General features: G+C 45.5%; 1 protein-coding gene across 4 annotated transcripts in view; it reads left to right on the top strand.

Moving 5' to 3' along the window:
- FAM110B (family with sequence similarity 110 member B) overlaps positions 1-17,290 on the top strand; it is a 225,148-nt gene that overhangs the window by 68,631 nt on the left and 139,227 nt on the right. For 3 of the 4 annotated variants that reach the window (XM_033934557.1, XM_033934552.1, XM_033934553.1), the window contains one exon: positions 16,023-16,268. The exons of the other annotated variant lie outside the window; for it this stretch is intronic. The gene's annotated coding sequence lies outside the window, so the exon portion shown is untranslated. The remainder of the gene's footprint in view (positions 1-16,022; positions 16,269-17,290) is intronic. 4 annotated transcript variants of the gene reach the window in all.

Genomic DNA, 17,290 nt, shown 5'->3' with positions numbered 1-17,290 from the left:
GGGCAACAAAAACAAGAGGACATTTGCAAAAATTGAAAGGAGACAGATTCAAAACAAATGCTAGGAAGTTCTTCTTCACTTAGAGGTGGTGGACACCTGGAATGCGCTTCCAGAGGAGGTGGTAGGGCAAAGTACGATTTTGGGTTTCAAAATGGGATTAGATGATTTCCTGAAGGAAAAGGGGATTGAAGGGTATAGTTAGTGGGTTACCATACAGGATATTAAATGATTAGGGAATAGAATGTTTTAGGTATAAGATCACTTACAGGTCATGGACCTGGAGGGGCCGCCGCAGGAGCGGACTGCTGGGCATGATGGACCCATGGTCTGACTTGGCAGAGGCCATGCTTATGTTCTTATGTAATCCCTAATTATACAAATAGCAGCAATGTTTTCTAGACAGTTCTATAACAGGGCACTGAATAAAAGTTTTTTCTATAATGGAACATGGGTGCCTACTTTCACTTGTAAAATACTAGCAATATGCACCCACTTAACATTTAGGCATGAGCACTTAGACCAGGGGTGTCAAAATCCCTCCTCGAGGACCGGAATCCAGTTGGGTTTTCAGGATTTCCCCAATGAATATGCATGAGATCTATTAGCATACAGTGAAAGAAGTGCATGCGAATAGATCTCATGCATATTCATTGGGGAAATCCTGAAAACCTGACTGGATTGCGGCCCTCAAGGAGGGACTTTGACACCCCTGACTTGGACCAACCATCGAACTGTAAGTTAGTGCATCAATTATAATATTCTACTATATAACACTGTGTAACATGATTTTTGTTCCTGGGCAGCAAGTATAATTTCCTAATTGCTCATGCCTAAAAAGTATAGAAAATGTCTGTTATTTCCATAAAACTTTGCTTTTGTGACCACTATAGTCAAATATTGCAATTTACCTATTTAAAATGTGAAAAAGACAATATTTCATCTTTTCATTCATATAAAGTCATAAAATGCAACATATGAATCACAAGTAACATGTATTTATATTAAAGTTATATAAAGATAACCACAAAAGATTTAGAAGTGAATAGTTTTTTGAAATATATGATTATATTGTAAGTCATTTTCACGAATCAGCCCCCATATTGTAGTTTCCCATCATGTTTTCATTATATTGTGCTTGGTAGCATCATACGAAGTCCATTATATCCTGGTGGAAACACTCACCTTGCTCCTCTGAGTATGCCACCATGTTCCTTGAATGTCTCAAGATGAGCATCAAGGACATGGACTTTGAGACACCCTGTAGCCCATTTTAATGTTATTCTTCATCAGATTCTCAACCAACTCCACATAGTTTTTGGCCTTGTGATTGCCCAGGAAACCCCAAATCACTTCAGCAAAGCTGTTTCAAGCCACTTTCTCCTTTCTAGTTAGCTTCTTGGGAAATTTGTTGCACTCCAGGATCTTCTTTATCTGTTGTCTGACAAAGACACCAACTTTGACCTTTGCTTCAAGCAGATTAAGGAAGATGTCTTGAAAGTACTTGAAGGCTGCTGACTCTTTATCAAGAGTTCTGATAAATTGTTTCATTAGGCCCAATTTGATGTGTATTGGTAGCATCAACACCTTCTAGGGATCCACCAGTAGTTCCCATTTGATATTATTTCTCCCCACAGAGAACTCAGTCCACTGTAGCCAGTCTTGCCTTTGGTAGTGAGCCTTTGTGCCCCTGCACTCCCAAAGGCAGAGAGAGCAGGGAAAGTTGGTAAAACCGCCTTGGAGACCTATTAGGAATGTTACCATTTTGAAGTCTCCAATGATCTCCCAGCCATACTCATCATACTTCAAAGTGCCTAGTAAGGTCTTGATACTGTTGTAATCCTCTTTGAGGTTCACCGAGTGAGCCATTGAAAGAGATGGGTACTTGTTCCCGTTTTGGAGCAGCATGGCTTTGATGCTTCCGGGTGAGTTGTCAATGAAGAGACACCACTCTTTGGGTTACAGGCGATTCCAATTGCCTCAAGCAGACTGGTCTCATTGTGGCAGAAGCTGAGCCCATCAAGATGGGTGAAGAAGGTGGAAAAAGCTTGGTGACATTCTCTCTGATCTGTAACATGCATGCTTTCATCCAACAAGTTCCACCGCTTGAGCGTAGATGTCAAAAGCTCAACACTGAGTTGACTTGGTGCGACCAAGATCTCTTATCAAGTCTTTGAGGTCTTTTTGATTTGGATGGTACGGGTTTTTTTCATCAGCTGCACCACTGATATTGTAAACTGTATCTGCACGGTCTCCCTCACTCTCTGACTTGCTGCTCTCTTCTGAAGACAGCTGCTCTTTCTCTGGGGTAGTAGGTATGGGGCAGGGCAATGTGGCACCAAGGTGTGATAGTTGAAGGAATGTCCCGCTATGTGATTGCAGATGCATGCTTGCTAGTTTGACGTTTGGAAAGGTCCACCATGCAGATGTAGCAGTTGCTGGAGTGGTTAGTGGGTTTCTTCCAAATTCTTGGGATAGCAAACTTCATGGCTCTCTCTTCCCTTCAGTTCTGTATTATCCTATAGAAGAACTACATGAAATTCTGATAATGAAAACAATACATTTATTTCACGTCTGACTAATGTGTATAAGATTCTTGCAACATATTTCATACTATATGATATATTTTAATAACATTGAAAATTTAAATATTTTTTAAAATTAAGCATTCTAAGAAATGTTATAGGGGAAAATTCTACCATCCTAGTGAGTAACAAAATTGTCTTACCTTCCAGAGTTTTTTTTGGCAGTGCTTGCATGTGAAGTGAGGTGCCAAAATATGCTTTCTAGGCATTGCACATCTTAGCAGATGCTTCTATAGAGTACTTTTTCCCCTCTTGATAAATTGGCCACATATATAGCAAATTGCACCTGCTATATTTGATGCTGGTGCCTATCCATGTAGTGATGCTGAATAAATACCTTTTAAAAAAAACCAAACAAACAGAAATGCTGTTTTTTAAAATGATATGGTAGTAGATTTCAGTGTTGACTGTATATTTTTAATGTCTATTACAGAGCCCCCCAGTCTGTGGGTTGAGACTCCAAATGGTTCACAAAACTCACTTTTGAGGGTCAAACATAGATGGGGGTCTCGATAAAGATGCGGGGGAGGTGTCACAATTTTATTTGGCCAGTCATGGAGTCGCAGCCATAAAAAGACAAACTGTATCCCTTCCCTCCAGCCTAGGGGAAGATGTTTTGATTTCCCAAGGTAGACACTAGCATTGACGGTGCATTCGAATCCATTCCTAGCTATTCTGCAGAGTTCAAGTTCTCAGGTCATCCTTTTCCTGGAGCACTTGGACTGGGTGGTGAATTTATTTAAAATATTTCTTAACCGCCTATAACTAGGCGGTTTTACAAAAAAAACAATCATATAAAAAATAAAAAACTTATAGCACATATGATACAAATAATAACAGCAGTTCCTTCATATCAGCCATATTTTATGGCACTCAAAAGTGTATTAATACAAAAACATTCATAACCCAGTAAAGACATTCTTTGAAATGCTTCTACAAATAATGTAGTCTTCAGAAGTTTCTTAATCTTCTGAAAATCTACAAGAGCTCTTAGTGGTCCAGTCAACTTATTCCACAGCGTTACTCCCATGAAAGAGCTAGCGGAGGACTTAGTACTCTCATAGTGCACTGCTGATAAACCTGCTCTGTGTGGCCTATAAAGTGTCATAGCCTGTGACAAATAGCATGGGATCCCTTGGTGAATGACCTTGAACACCAGCATTGTTGTCGTAAAAATAATACGTGATCGTACAGGCAGCCAATGAAGTTTTTTCAACCACGGTGTTATATGGTCGAATTTTCTCAGACCACAAATCAGCCATGCAGCAGCATTTTGAATCATCTGAAGAGCTTTACATTGTATGCTCGTAATCCCGAGATAAAGGGCATTGCAGTAGTCTAATTTCGAAATGACTACTGCCTTCACCACAATTCAAAAATCAAATATCTACATCATCGGTTTTAATCTTCTCAGCAACCACAACTGGAAAAAAAAGCAGATTTTACTACAGAAAGTATCTGATCCTTCATACTAAGGGTACTGTTCAACCAGACCCCTAATATTTTCAGTTTTCTCTGTTATCACAAATGTCCGATTACATATCTGAACTTCTGTAGGCCATTTCTTCCAATCAACATAATCTCTGATTTCACAATATTTAAGACCAGTCTATGTTTCACCATCGACTCATTCACCATCTTCATACGTTCAGTTAATCTTTCATTCAACTAATTTCTCCAGTCTTGCATCGGAAAGAAAAATCAGCTGAAGAGTCACCTGTCACTATCTCAAGAGCATGGACTACCTTGGTGTCTACTTCGATGTAGCCCTGGGAGCCATCTTTCTCAATGGAGGAGCACATGGGCAGGTTGCAAACCCAGAAGTACAACCTCTGCAATTTGGAAGCACCATGGGTCTAAGACTGTCTTCACCTTTTGGGCTCCCTGGCATCAGTCCCGGAAGTGTGTGTGTGTGGGGGGGTTATCTTGGGCTCAAGCCACCTATATTTTTAGAAATAAGCGAATGCCTTCCGGGCTGAGAGCACACTTGACTAGGCAGCAGGCATCCTCTTGGGCAGAGGCCTGAGCAGTTGTACCAGAGGCTTTCTGCAGGGCAATAACATGATTATCGCTCCATATTTTTGTGAAACATTACAGATGGGATATGCTAACCAGAGCCCATTCAGACTTTGGCATAGCTGTCATTCAGGGGACCCTGTTTTCCCCTGCCCTGTGATTTCTACTTGGGTACATACTAGTAGTTGTAGTGATGCAACTTGGATGCTAAGAGAGGTGAAATGTAGACATAGCTGATAATTTCCTTTCATTTAGTCTGGCTGTACCATCCTAAGTGCCCCACCCCCTGGAATTCTTTGGTTGATGAGGCTCATGCGGATCTCAGTCTTTCTCTCTAGTGGTGTTTGAAAAAAATAGAGAGAGAATTCTGGTTATAAAATTACCGTGATTATAGCTGCAGTAGTTGATGGTACATGGGTGTGGTTTATAAGAGCTTTCACTGCTTTGGCAGAGGCATACTAAATTTTCCACAGAGCACTGGTCCTTATACTAGTGATATCGCTGGGAAACATCAGTTTCTCTACCTCCATCTGAAGGCTAAGAATGGTAAAAGGTCAAGGATGTTATCATTTAAGGAAAAAAAGTGGTTTCTATTCCAAATATGACAGAAAGTGCTGTTAAATAACCATTTAAATCAGATAAATAGGGGGATAAAAATGTCCCTATAGGGATATTTTATTCAAAGTTTATCAATTTGACTAAACACGGTCAGTGTTTGTGTTAAAAATACACATTCCTCAGGAGTAAAACGTAAGAAAAACTTATGCTCTTAAACACAGCCGATGATTCTTTGTTACATTTGGCCGTCAAGCTGGTGCAGCAGGACTAAAGAAAAATAATAAGTTTAACAGGTATGACTACATTTCACCGTTTATTTTTATATTTAACCCATCCAGATTAAATCAGTGAAAATGAGATATGAAGTTAGAGGCATGCTGCCTCCAGTTGAAAGGTCATGTTCTAATTGCAGCAATAAGCCATCTGTAAAATCTTGCCTTATGTTATGCTGTTCATGAATGGCAGTGTGTTAGCTGGTCACTCTTCAGTCCATTGTTTTGAAAGCTAGTATATGTACCATCTCAAACTATAGCTTTGAAAATCTGAACCAAAACAGTTACTTTAACTGGGGGGACATGATTGAGACCTTTAAATATATCACGGGGCGTATAGAGGTGAAAGATGATATCTTCAGTCTTACAGGGCCCTCGGTGACCAGAGGACACTCGCTGAAAGTCAGGGGAGGGAAATTTCAAGGTGATGCTAGGAAATACTTCTTCACCGAAAGGGTAGTCGATCATTGGAACGAGCTACCTCAGCAGGTGATTGAGGCCAACAGCGTGTCAGATTTTAAGAGAAAATGGGATATTCACGTGGGATCTATAGGGGAGTAAAAGTCAGGGAGTGGGTCATTGGTATGGGCAGACTCGATGGGCTGTGGCCCTTTTCTGCCGTCAATTTCTATGTTTCTATGTTTCTTAATGCATATTTTACTTGGCCTGATTTATAAATTATGCATTTGAGGGAGAATTCTGAACCCTATCTTGGGTACTTACATACAGAACTGTGAATTATGTATTGTGCTTATTGTGGTTACTGTGGTTACATAAATGAAGTTATACATCCCTTCTTTTATAAGTTCTTTCTGATAGAGATTTGATTTGAATACATTTTATTTTAATTATGAGCTTAGAGGCAGATTCAGAATAGGTATTGTTTGACCCAGCAAGACAATGCACAGCATTGCTCCCCAAACAAATCATTTTGTGTGACTCTCTCTTTTCTAGACCATCTGTTGTGTTAATTCTCTGGATGCATGGGCAGAATAATGTCCTTTTAAAATTTTCTTCAGGTGAAATTAATGCTTTGTTTTCGACTTCTCATTAAAAAATAATGGGAAGGAGAGCTGACAGAGGAAAATGATGTGGAAAAAGTCAGAGATTGACTGGTGTTGATGGTATTGTATGGGAGGTAGAACTGAGCACACCAGGTGGACTGATTAGTACTGATAAGAAACATAACCTGGTTTTGCAGCAGTCCATGGGTAGCAGCAGACTGAATATGCCTACATCTACTACATTACTGTGCTCCTGTCCTTGCTAGTTCTCTACTGAGAAGGAACAAAAGCCAACATTCAAAGCTGCAGTGAGGTATACAGAGCCAAATGTATAACATCTTTGTTTAATGTATTTTGTTTCAGTGTTTTAGTGTACTTTATTTCCACTTGAAGGTTTGGTTAACATATTTGATTTAAAAAAAAAAGTACCGTATTTTCACGCATATAACGCGCGCGTTATACGCGTTTTTACCTACCGCGCATACCCCTCGCGCGTTATATGCGTGAGCGCGGTATACGAAAGTTTTCAAACATAGTTCCCACCCCGCCCGACGCCCGATTCACCCCCCCAGCAGGACCACTCGCACCCCCACCCCGAACGACCACTCGCACGCGCTCCCACCCGCACCCGCATCCACGATCGGAGCAAGAGGGAGCCCAAGCCCTCTTGCCCGGCCGACTCCCCGACGTCCGATACATCCCCCCCCCCCGGCAGGACCACTCGCACCCCCACCCCGAAGGACCGCCGACTTCCCGACAATATCGGGCCAGAAGGGAGCCCAAACCCTCCTGGCCACGGCGACCCCCTAACCCCACCCCGCACTACATTACGGGCAGGAGGGATCCCAGGCCCTCCTGCCCTCGACGCAAACCCCCCTCCCCCCCAACGACCGTCCCCCCCCCAAGAACCTCCGACCGCCCCCCAGCCGACCCGCGACCCCCCTGGCGACCCCCACGACCCCCCCACCCCCCTTCCCCGTACCTTTGGAAGTTGGCCGGACAGACGGGAGCCAAACCCGCCTGTCCGGCAGGCAGCCAACGAAGGAATGAGGCCGGATTGGCCCATCCGTCCTAAAGCTCCGCCTACTGGTGGGGCCTAAGGCGCGTGGGCCAATCAGAATAGGCCCTGGAGCCTTAGGTCCCACCTGGGGGCGCGGCCTGAGGCACATGGTCGGGTTGGGCCCATGTGCCTCAGGCCGCGCCCCCAGGTGGGACCTAAGGCTCCAGGGCCTATTCTGATTGGCCCACGCGCCTTAGGCCCCACCAGTAGGCGGAGCTTTAGGACGGATGGGCCAATCCGGCCTCATTCCTTCGTTGGCTGCCTGCCGGACAGGCGGGTTTGGCTCCCGTCTGTCCGGCCAACTTCCAAAGGTACGGGGAAGGGGGGTGGGGGGGTCGTGGGGGTCGCCAGGGGGGTCGCGGGTCGGCTGGGGGAGCGGTCGGAGGTTCTTGGGGGGGGGCGGTCGTTGGGGGGGAGGGGGGTTTGCGTCGAGGGCAGGAGGGCCTGGGATCCCTCCTGCCCGTAATGTAGTGCGGGGTGGGGTTAGGGGGTCGCCGTGGCCAGGAGGGTTTGGGCTCCCTTCTGGCCCAACTACCAAAGGTACGGGGAAGGGGGGTGGGGGGGTCGTGGGGGTCGCCAGGGGGGGTCGCGGGTCGGCTGGGGGAGCGGTCGGAGGTTCTTGGGGGGGGCGGTCGTTGGGGGGGAGGGGGGTTTGCGTCGAGGGCAGGAGGGCCTGGGATCCCTCCTGCCCGTAATGTAGTGCGGGGTGGGGGTAGGGGGTCGCCGTGGCCAGGAGGGTTTGGGCTCCCTCCTGGCCCGATATTGTCGGGGAGTCGGCGGTCCTTCGGGGTGGGGGTGCGAATGGTCCTGCCGGGGGGGGGGGGATGAATCGGACGTCGGGGGGGGGGGGGGAACGGAGAGTCGGGACAGCGCACGGAGAGGCGGGGCAGTGCACGGAAGTCAGGGGGGTGAACGGAGAGTCGGGACAGCGCACGGAGAGGCGGGGCAGTGCACGGAAGTCAGGGGGGGTGAACGGAGAGTCGGGACAGCGCACGGAGAGGCGGGGCAGTGCACGGAAGTCAGGGGGGTGAACGGAGAGTCGGGCAGCATGCGCGGTATAATCGTGAGCGCGTTATACCAAAGTTTTTGTGCTTATCATCGTGATTTCTGCGCGCTATACACGTGTGCGCGTTTTATACGGGTGCGTGTTATTTGCGTGAAAATACGGTAGTAGTGATTTTGCAGGTTCTGATACTTTCGTACTGGACCAATAGAATTGTACAAAGATGTGTCTTAGGTTTCGTGATCATATTGCTTCTTAATATATGTGTAATCTTAATTCCTTATCAGCAGCAGATGAATCCAGATGAGTGGGTTGTGTCTATCTACCAGCAGATGAAGATAGAGAGCACCAAGCTGAGCTCTATCTTACGATGTTATGCTCACTAGTAATTCAGTATTCTCTGTCTCCGCAGGCAGATGGATGGTCTGTTATTCTGCTCCTGGTTTCTTCTGCTGCTCACCCTGGCCTGTCGGTTTGTTAGCTTGGTTCAGCTTCAGGCGCAGCTGTGCTCCTTTGGCTATGCTGACTCGAAGGAGCCAAGGGGATTAGGCTTCCTGGGTGCCTATTTCTAGGTACAGCTGGTGGTGCCAATTCCCTACTCGTCCCTCTTTTGCAATTATGCTGCACTCCTTACTCCCTCCTTTGAGGGGGGTGGATTATATGTATATTGTGACGGGTCCCAGCCTGTAAGGTAAGATCGGATCTCCGTCACTTACGAACGGACCAGCACTCCTAGGAATGCCAATGGAGTCAAACAAACATTATCAAAGCACTTTTAGTCTCTGAGCCATATATATATCAGTTTCATGCACCATTAAAAACCCCCTAAAACTTTTATTCTCTTTTGTATCACCTCCAGTTAGAGCAGTGTATCTCAAACTGTGTGCCAAGGCACACTAGTGTGCCTCCTGAGATTTCAGATGTGCCACGGTACACTGGGGAGGAGGAGAGGCACTGGCGCCAGCTGACTGCCTATAGGACATGCCTCTCGTGGCGAGAGGCGCGTCCTGTAGGCAATCAGTGGACGCCAGCACCTATCCTTTTCTCTTGCCCTCTTCCTTTCTGGCATATCAGGGCCCGCCTGGAGGGCCTTCACACACGCGCGGACATCAACATGATGATGTCGTCACAGCGATATATGTGCACTTCCAGGTGCCTTGAGCCACGACCACTACCTTTAGTGTGCCGCGGCTTGAGAAAGTTTGCGGGACACTGAGTTAGAGAATTCAAAACAGCATATTTCACTCTTCATACAGCTATCTTCATACATTGTTTCTTCCTTGGAACATATTATCAATAGTTCATCACTGTAATCCAAGACAGGTCCAAACACCTGTAAGCTGTATATAACATGGCTGCCACTTCAATTCTTGCAGGCACTTCGCCCTGCTGGTTTGCCAGCCGGCAGGAATGAACAGCCTCCTGCTTTACATTTTCCCCACATCAGTCCTGCAGGAGCTATCAAACAGTTCTTGGGCCAAGCTTTCTTTCAAGCACTGAAACACTTTCACCTAACTGACCTTTTCCTCAAGCTAAGGTCAGAAGGTGTGAGACCTTCCATCCTTTATAGTGATTTTATGATCCTGTACCCGCCCAATGTTCCCCTAATATTCAGTGTCACTGAGGTAGCAAACCTTGGGATTTTAAAAGCAAATTCGACTTGCTTCCTAGCCTTTAAACCAGGTTCCTGTTAGCAGTAGTGCTGGCTATCTCAGTCTCTCCCCACCCCCAAAGCTTTGCATATTCCACTCCAAGCTTTATAACCAGATCATTTCATATTCTTTAATCTTCATGATCATTCTATTTAAAAACAGTCAGGTTTGCCCCACAACCAGCTCACTCACTCATACATTCATCTATTACCTTTTCTTCTGGTTCTGGGCATCAGTTCATATATTCTGGGTTATTAAATCTTAGAAATCTTCCATACAGCTTTCTTCCTCAGCTAGCTGTTCCCCTCCCCTCCCTCTCCCAGTGGGTGCAAATGTCTTCCTAAAGCAGTTTCTGGGAGCTCCTCACCTGAGAACTCCTCACCCCAGGAAAGTTTCTATTTAGGAGCCTTGTACCTGAATTTCCTGTTCTCTTCTGTTAGAGCACAGAAAAAGGAACCCAATTCCTTTCCTGAGCTTCCTGTGTGGCTGGGAGGCTTCTCAGCTCCCCAGTTCTGTACTGCTCTTCATTAGGATTCCCAGCTGAGTAGAATTTATCCAGGTAAGGCTTCTGCATTGCTTGGTTTCCCTTAGCAACTGGCTGGGGTGCCTGAGGCATATCAGCTCTGCTAATCCCTCCCCTCTCTTTAACTGTTCCCTGCTCAGGGAGCAAGGCTTGAGGTTTAAAGCAGACTTTCTCCCGGTGGTTAAGAAAGGAAGAATAGGATGACAAGCAGATTCTGGCATTACTTCTGCTCTGACCCCTGTCTCCTGTACAACTAGTGAGATCTTAGCCTTCTGCACAAGCTTTACAGTTTCTTGCCCTAGGAAGGGGAACAGGTTGAGTCAATGCTGGCTGGCTGCAGGAGTTCTAGCCATGACAGGGGCTTTCCTGTCACAATATATATAATAACTCCATACACTTCATCCACTTTTCTTGCAATGACTTTAACCCCTTTGAAAAGAATTCTGTTTGACCTTCAAACCAGGAAGTCACAGCTTCCTTGACATCTTCATTTGAACACCGCTGTCCATTGAGAGATTTCTTTAAAACTCAGAACAGGAAATAATTTGAGGGAACCAAGTCAGGACAGTAGGGTGAATGGTCAACTGCTGAAACCCACATTCTCAGATGGCAGCCTTTGATTATTGTGAAATGTACACTGGTGCATTGTTTTGAAGAAGTACCCACCCTCAAAAAATTCAAGAAAGAAAAATCTGCAGGCAAAGTCATGGCAACTGTCTTCTGGAATGATAAAGAACTTTTGCTTCTGGAGTTCATGCCACACAAGACAACCAAAGTATCAAAAAAACCAAACACAATCATTCAAACAAAAATCAAATCATAAAAAATAAATTGTGGAGAAAAACAAACCTTAATACAGTGGTTCCTGGGCCGCAAGGTACCCAAAGGAGCCTGTATCGTCACTGGAATGAGAAAAACTCCACAACATAGATATAATTCAGTCATTCAAAATAGAAGAATTTTCAATACTGTGAACTTGTTTAATTCTGGGCTCCACACGAATAAACTTATATATGGAGGCTACAATAGTGAAAACATGATAGCAGTTCAAAGAAATACATTGCAGCTGGCATGAAACCCATATAGGTGTATTCCATGCACTGTCCAGAACTAAATATTAAAAAAAAACCCCACTTATCTCAACCAACTGGAACAGATTTTCTAGGGAACAGCCATTAACTTCAGCTGTCATCTTTTCCCAACAGGAGTCCACCTGTTTCTCTGCTTGCATGTGCTACGTCAAGGGTTTTAAAATCATAGCTTCAGGAACATGCTTGCAAACTATCTGCAAAGTTTTACAAAATGGCCGCCAACCAATGATCGTTTTGCCAGAGTCAATCAAGGATAAAAGATGAGGAGAACTCATAGAAGGCATGCTGCTTCTTCACGACAATGCGCCAGAGGTAAAGCACAGCTCTGGCTGCAGCTTCATTGCTGGATGTGGAGTGCAGCTCTGGCTGCATCTGTGCCACAGCTCCTTTGCTGGACGTGGGGTGCAGCTCTGGCTCCATTTCTGCCCACGCTCCATTTCTGGATGTAGAGTGCGGCTTCATATACTGGGTTGACATTGGCTTCTGATTTTAGTACTGCTCCATCTTTGGATGTAGAGCACAGCTCCTCTTGTCTGCTTGGCACAGCGCCATCTCTGGATGAAGAGTGCAACTTCACTTGCCTGTTTAGCATGTCTCCATCTTCAGATGTAGAATGCCAATTTGGATGCTTGCTTAGCGCATCTCCATCTTCAGATGTAGACTGCGGCTCTGGATTCCTGTCTAGCGCGTCTCCATCTTCGGATGTAGACCACGGCTCTGGATTCCTGTCTACCGCATCTTTATTATTCAACATAGAGCGCCGTTCTAGGTTCCGACTGGCCGAGTCTCCATCTCTGATGTGGAGCTCCACTCTTGGTGTCTACTTGGCCTGGCTCCCTCTTATGGTGTTGAGTACCCTGCTGATTTCCTGCCTCCTTTGCAGTTTCAACAGACTATACACAGCCTCCATCTCCAGGTGAAGCGATTCCCTGGGATGATTGGTAGGCACGTTATGTGTGGGCTGATGTGCGGGACACCCTCCTTTTAATTGTCCATTTCATCTTCATGGAACAGCTCCTTCTCTGATGTCTTGAGGGTTTTCGATTCTGCTGTCCTTCAAAGCTCAGAGGCAGCGCTTCCTTTCCTATTTTGGGGGCTCTAGTGCCTCGGGTTCAATTTCTCGCAACCAGTCTAGAGTAGGCTCACTCCTTTGCATTGCATGTACCATGTTTCACCCTTTGGTTGTTTCTTGAAGACAACAAATCTCTCTTGCTTATCCTTCAACTTTTTCAAGGGTGGTGAACCATGAATCTTGGATCCCTTATTTCTGTGTACTTGTCTTTATCCCACCCTTCTAAAGACCTACATCCTTTTCATCTGGATTCATCTGCTGCTAAAGAAAAGAAACGTTATGATAACGTTTAATGTGAACAAGTGCAAAGTGATGCAAGTGGAAAAGAGGAATCCAAACTATAGCTAAATGATGCAAGGTTCTATGTTAGGAGTCACTGCCCAGGAAAAAGATCTAGGAGTCATTGTTGAGAATACGTTAAAATTCTCAGCTCAATGTGTGGCGGCTAAGAAAGCAAATAGAATGTTAGGAATTATTAGGAAAGGAATGGAAAAGAAAGATGAAAATATAATGCCCTTGTATCGCTCTATGGCAGTGATTCCCAACCCTGTCCTGGAGGAACACCAGGCCAATCGGGTTTTCAGGCTAGCCCTAATGAATATGCATGAGAGAGATTTGCATATGATGGAAGTGATAGGCATGCAAATTTGCTTCATGCATATTCATTAGGGCTAGCCTGAAAACCCAATTGGCCTGGTGTTCCTCCAGGACAGGGTTGGGAACCACTGCTCTATGGTATGGCCACACCTCAAATACTGTGTGCAATTCTGGTCACCATATCTCAAGAAAGATATAGCAGAATTAGAAAATGTACAGAGAAGGGCAACAAAAATGATAAAAGGGATGGGACGACTTCCTTATGAGGAAAGGGTAAAGTGGCTGGGGTTCTTCAGCTTGGAGAAGAAATGGCTCAAGAGTGATATGATAGAGATCTATAAAATACTGGAAAGGGTAGATGTGAATTGCTTGTTTACTCTTTCCAAAAATATTAGGACTAGGGAGCCTGCAATGAAGCTACTATAGGGAAATCCTACAGCAGTCATTACAAGGCCTGTGTATCTATCTGAAGTCCCCTTCCCTCCCCACCCCCCACAGTTCACTGCAAGACCCGCACACCTTACCAGAGTCCCCTGCCATCCCCACCCTCGTCTTCATTGCAAGGCCCATATACCTATCTGGATTCCTCTCCTGCCGCCCCCCCTCCCCTCCGGGAGATCCGGTGCTTGCTCACCATTCTCGTAGCGCTGCTGCTTTAACTTTTCGGCCGTAGGCAGCATGAGTGAAGTAAACACGCTGTCTTTGGCAATCCAGAAGCTTTTCTTCTGCTACTGTTTCCTGCATAGACAGGAATGAGTAACAGAGTTTCTGTGTCGCTGGAGGCAGCGTATTTACTTCACTCACGCTGCCTATAGCCAAAGAGTTAGAGCATCACCGCTGGAAGGAACAGTGAGCAAGCATCAGATCCCATGGTGGGGAGGAATGGCATGGGGAGGGTAAGAGATGCTGGACCGCGGGGATGGGAAAGAAAGGGAAGGAAAGATGCCAGACCTCCAGGGGAAGAAAGAGAATGGGCAGATAGAGAAGGGAAGGAGAGATGTTAAGACCACTGGATGGGGAAGGGGAGGCAGAGAAGAAGAGAGAGATGTCTGACCAGGGAGAGGTTCCAGACTAAGGCAGGGGGAAGGAAAGACTTAGAGATTCCAGACCAAAAAGGGGGGGAGGAGGGAAAGGAAGGAGGGGGGAGAGAGACTGTGGGAAGGAGAGGATAAAGATCCCAGATGGGGAAAGGGGGAAGACAGATGGCAGACCATAGGAGATGGAAAGAGAGGGAGGAGATGGTATACAGGGATGGAGGGGAAGGGGAGAGATAGGAAGGACATGGTGTACAGGATGGGATGGGTGGAGAAGGACAAGGGGAGAGCAAGGAAGGAGATGTTGCATAGGGATGGGTAGAGTGGGGAAGGGAAGAAAATGGAAGAAATGCTGTTTATGGAAAGATGGGAATAGAGGAGAAGAAAGAGAGAAGAGATGACACACTTGGATGGTAGGGCAGGGCAGAGAGAAGCATAGGAGAATGTGTTTAGATAGATGGGAAGGGAAGACATGGAAAAGTAGATAGATTTGAGGAGAAAGTTGAAAAAGTTAATGCCAAAGATGGATGTAGGGTAGAAAGTGAAGGAGAGAAAAACAGCAAATGGATAAGGCAGCCCTGGAAACAAAGTTTAGAGCACAGACAGAAGCAAGTGTAACCAGAGACTGGGAAAAAATGAGTAGAAAAATAAAATCACCAGATAACAAAAGTAGGAAAAGTTATTTTATTTTCAATTTAGTGATTTAAAATGTGTTAGTTTCAGAATTTACTGCTGTCTGTATTTTGTACGGTGTTGTACTGCCTGCAGAGTCTGGCACCTTAGGGTTTCGTTTGTGTATATTAGGACTTTTAGTTTGTGATCTTGTATTTGCATAGGGTTTATCTGTGTTTTTTTGCACCTATGATCAAGTCCAGGTACTCTGGTAGGAATGAATGTTGTGAAGCATTATTGGTGTCATGGCCCCAAGTAGGAAAATATTTGTTGGCAGCTTGTCCATGTTTTGGAAGGCCCCGAGCTTGGGACTGTGTCTGGAGGACCTCTGTGCATGATGACATAACACACGTGTGCAAGAGTGTAATGCCATTGTTTCGATGTCCACACATGGGCGGAGGCCCTCTAGACATGGCCCAGAGCTCAGGGAAGGAGACACGAGGTGGGGCTGGGGAGGGGATGGAACAGGGTGGGGCAATGTGTCCTCTCATTTTAAAAGAGGAAATCTGGTAACCCTAAGCTACTAAGTAATAGATTTAAAACAAATTGGAGAAAATATTTCTTCACTCAACGTGTAATTAAACTCTGGCATTTGTTGCTGGAGAATGTGGTGAAATCAGTTAGCTTAGTGGGCTTTAAAAAAAAGTTTAGAAAAATTCCTAAAAGAGAAGTCCATTTGTTTTATTATTTGCTATCTAGCTAGGAACTTGGGTTGGCCACTGTTGGAAACAAGATACTAGGCTTAATGGACCTTCGTTTTGTCCCAGTATGGCAATTCCTATGTTCTTGTATTCTTATACCTAATAATGTTTGTTCCTTTAGTCACAACAGGTGAATCCAGAGCCTCACCCTTTATGTTACTTTCTATTTTGTCTTTGCTCCATAGGAATTGGCCCTGTGGGCAGCCTCAATGTGAATTCAACAGCCATGAGGAGGGAGTTCAGTGCCGTCAGACTTGTTCAGCTGATCCTACTGCTTTGTTACGAGGAATACTGAATTACCAGTGAGCATACCATCATATATATATATAACAGAGGTCAGCTTGGTGTTCCCTGTCTCTGCCTGCTGGTAGATGGATACAACCCACTCCTCTGGATTCATCTGCTGTGACTAAAGGAATGAATATTATCAGGTATGATACATAATGTTTCTTTTTTGTTCTGGTTAAATAAAGGGTGTTGTGTTATACAAAGAACCTCTTTTTCTTCCAGGCCAATGTGGCTAACAGAGCTCAGGGCTAGATGCACTAAAGCCTCTGATTGTCTAACAGTCGTCGCTAAACTGGATTGACTGGGTTGGCGAATGATCAAATTTGCCGACCCAATGCTCTAAACAGGCTCACCGCGTGGTTTTCAGTGCAGTCCTCCGATTCTGGCATGCAAATTTAGGACATCGATTAGATGTCTGGTTATAATATTAATGACATCATTTGCATTCCAGAATTGAGTCAGTAGGACCGATCTGGAAAAGCCGACAGGTCAACCTGTCGGTCTGCCTGTTTCTTAATTTTTTTTGTATAGGCACTGATATATTTGTGTGTGTAACACACTCACTCAATATCTGGCCCATTAAAAAAAATGCCGGATGCCCACTCCCCTCCTGTCTACCTCGAAACCCCCTCCCCTGCTCCCCTTCCTTAAAAAAAAAAAAAAAATCGGCAGGCAGGATGCCCACTCCCTCCAGATGCCTCCTGAACCCCCCCCCTGTACCTGTAAATTAGTTGATAGCATGTGGGATGCACAGTCCCACATGCTTCTTGTGCCCGCCACTTCAAAATGGCAGGCCTTCCCCTTCCTGATGCATCCTGGGATGCACGGGGAGGGGTCTAAGGCCCTGAATGACTCAGATGCCTAAGGCTTCTTCCAGGGGAGGGGCCTTAGGTGTCTGAACCAATCAGGGCTTTAGGCTCCTCCCTAGGGAGGAGCCTAAGGCCTTTTTTGGCTTGACTGGAAGGGCCTTAGCCATCTGAGCCAATCAGACAGCTCTGATCTGCTGCCGTGAGGGGATGTGAAATTGGGCTTACCAGACATTTGGCCATTGGTAGCCATATTTGGGGGGGGTTCCTGTATGAATGACCTTTCCGTTCCTCAGATGGTGTGACACCACAATCAGGTTCTCCCACTTCTTTTGGCAGCTTCCCTTTCATGTTCAGCT

This window comes from Geotrypetes seraphini, chromosome 2, assembly GCF_902459505.1.
Source record: "Geotrypetes seraphini chromosome 2, aGeoSer1.1, whole genome shotgun sequence".
Classification (NCBI taxonomy): Eukaryota; Metazoa; Chordata; class Amphibia; order Gymnophiona; family Dermophiidae; genus Geotrypetes; species Geotrypetes seraphini.
The sequence above is the reverse complement of the archived record's forward strand: the minus strand, read 5'-3'. Positions and strand labels throughout refer to the sequence as shown.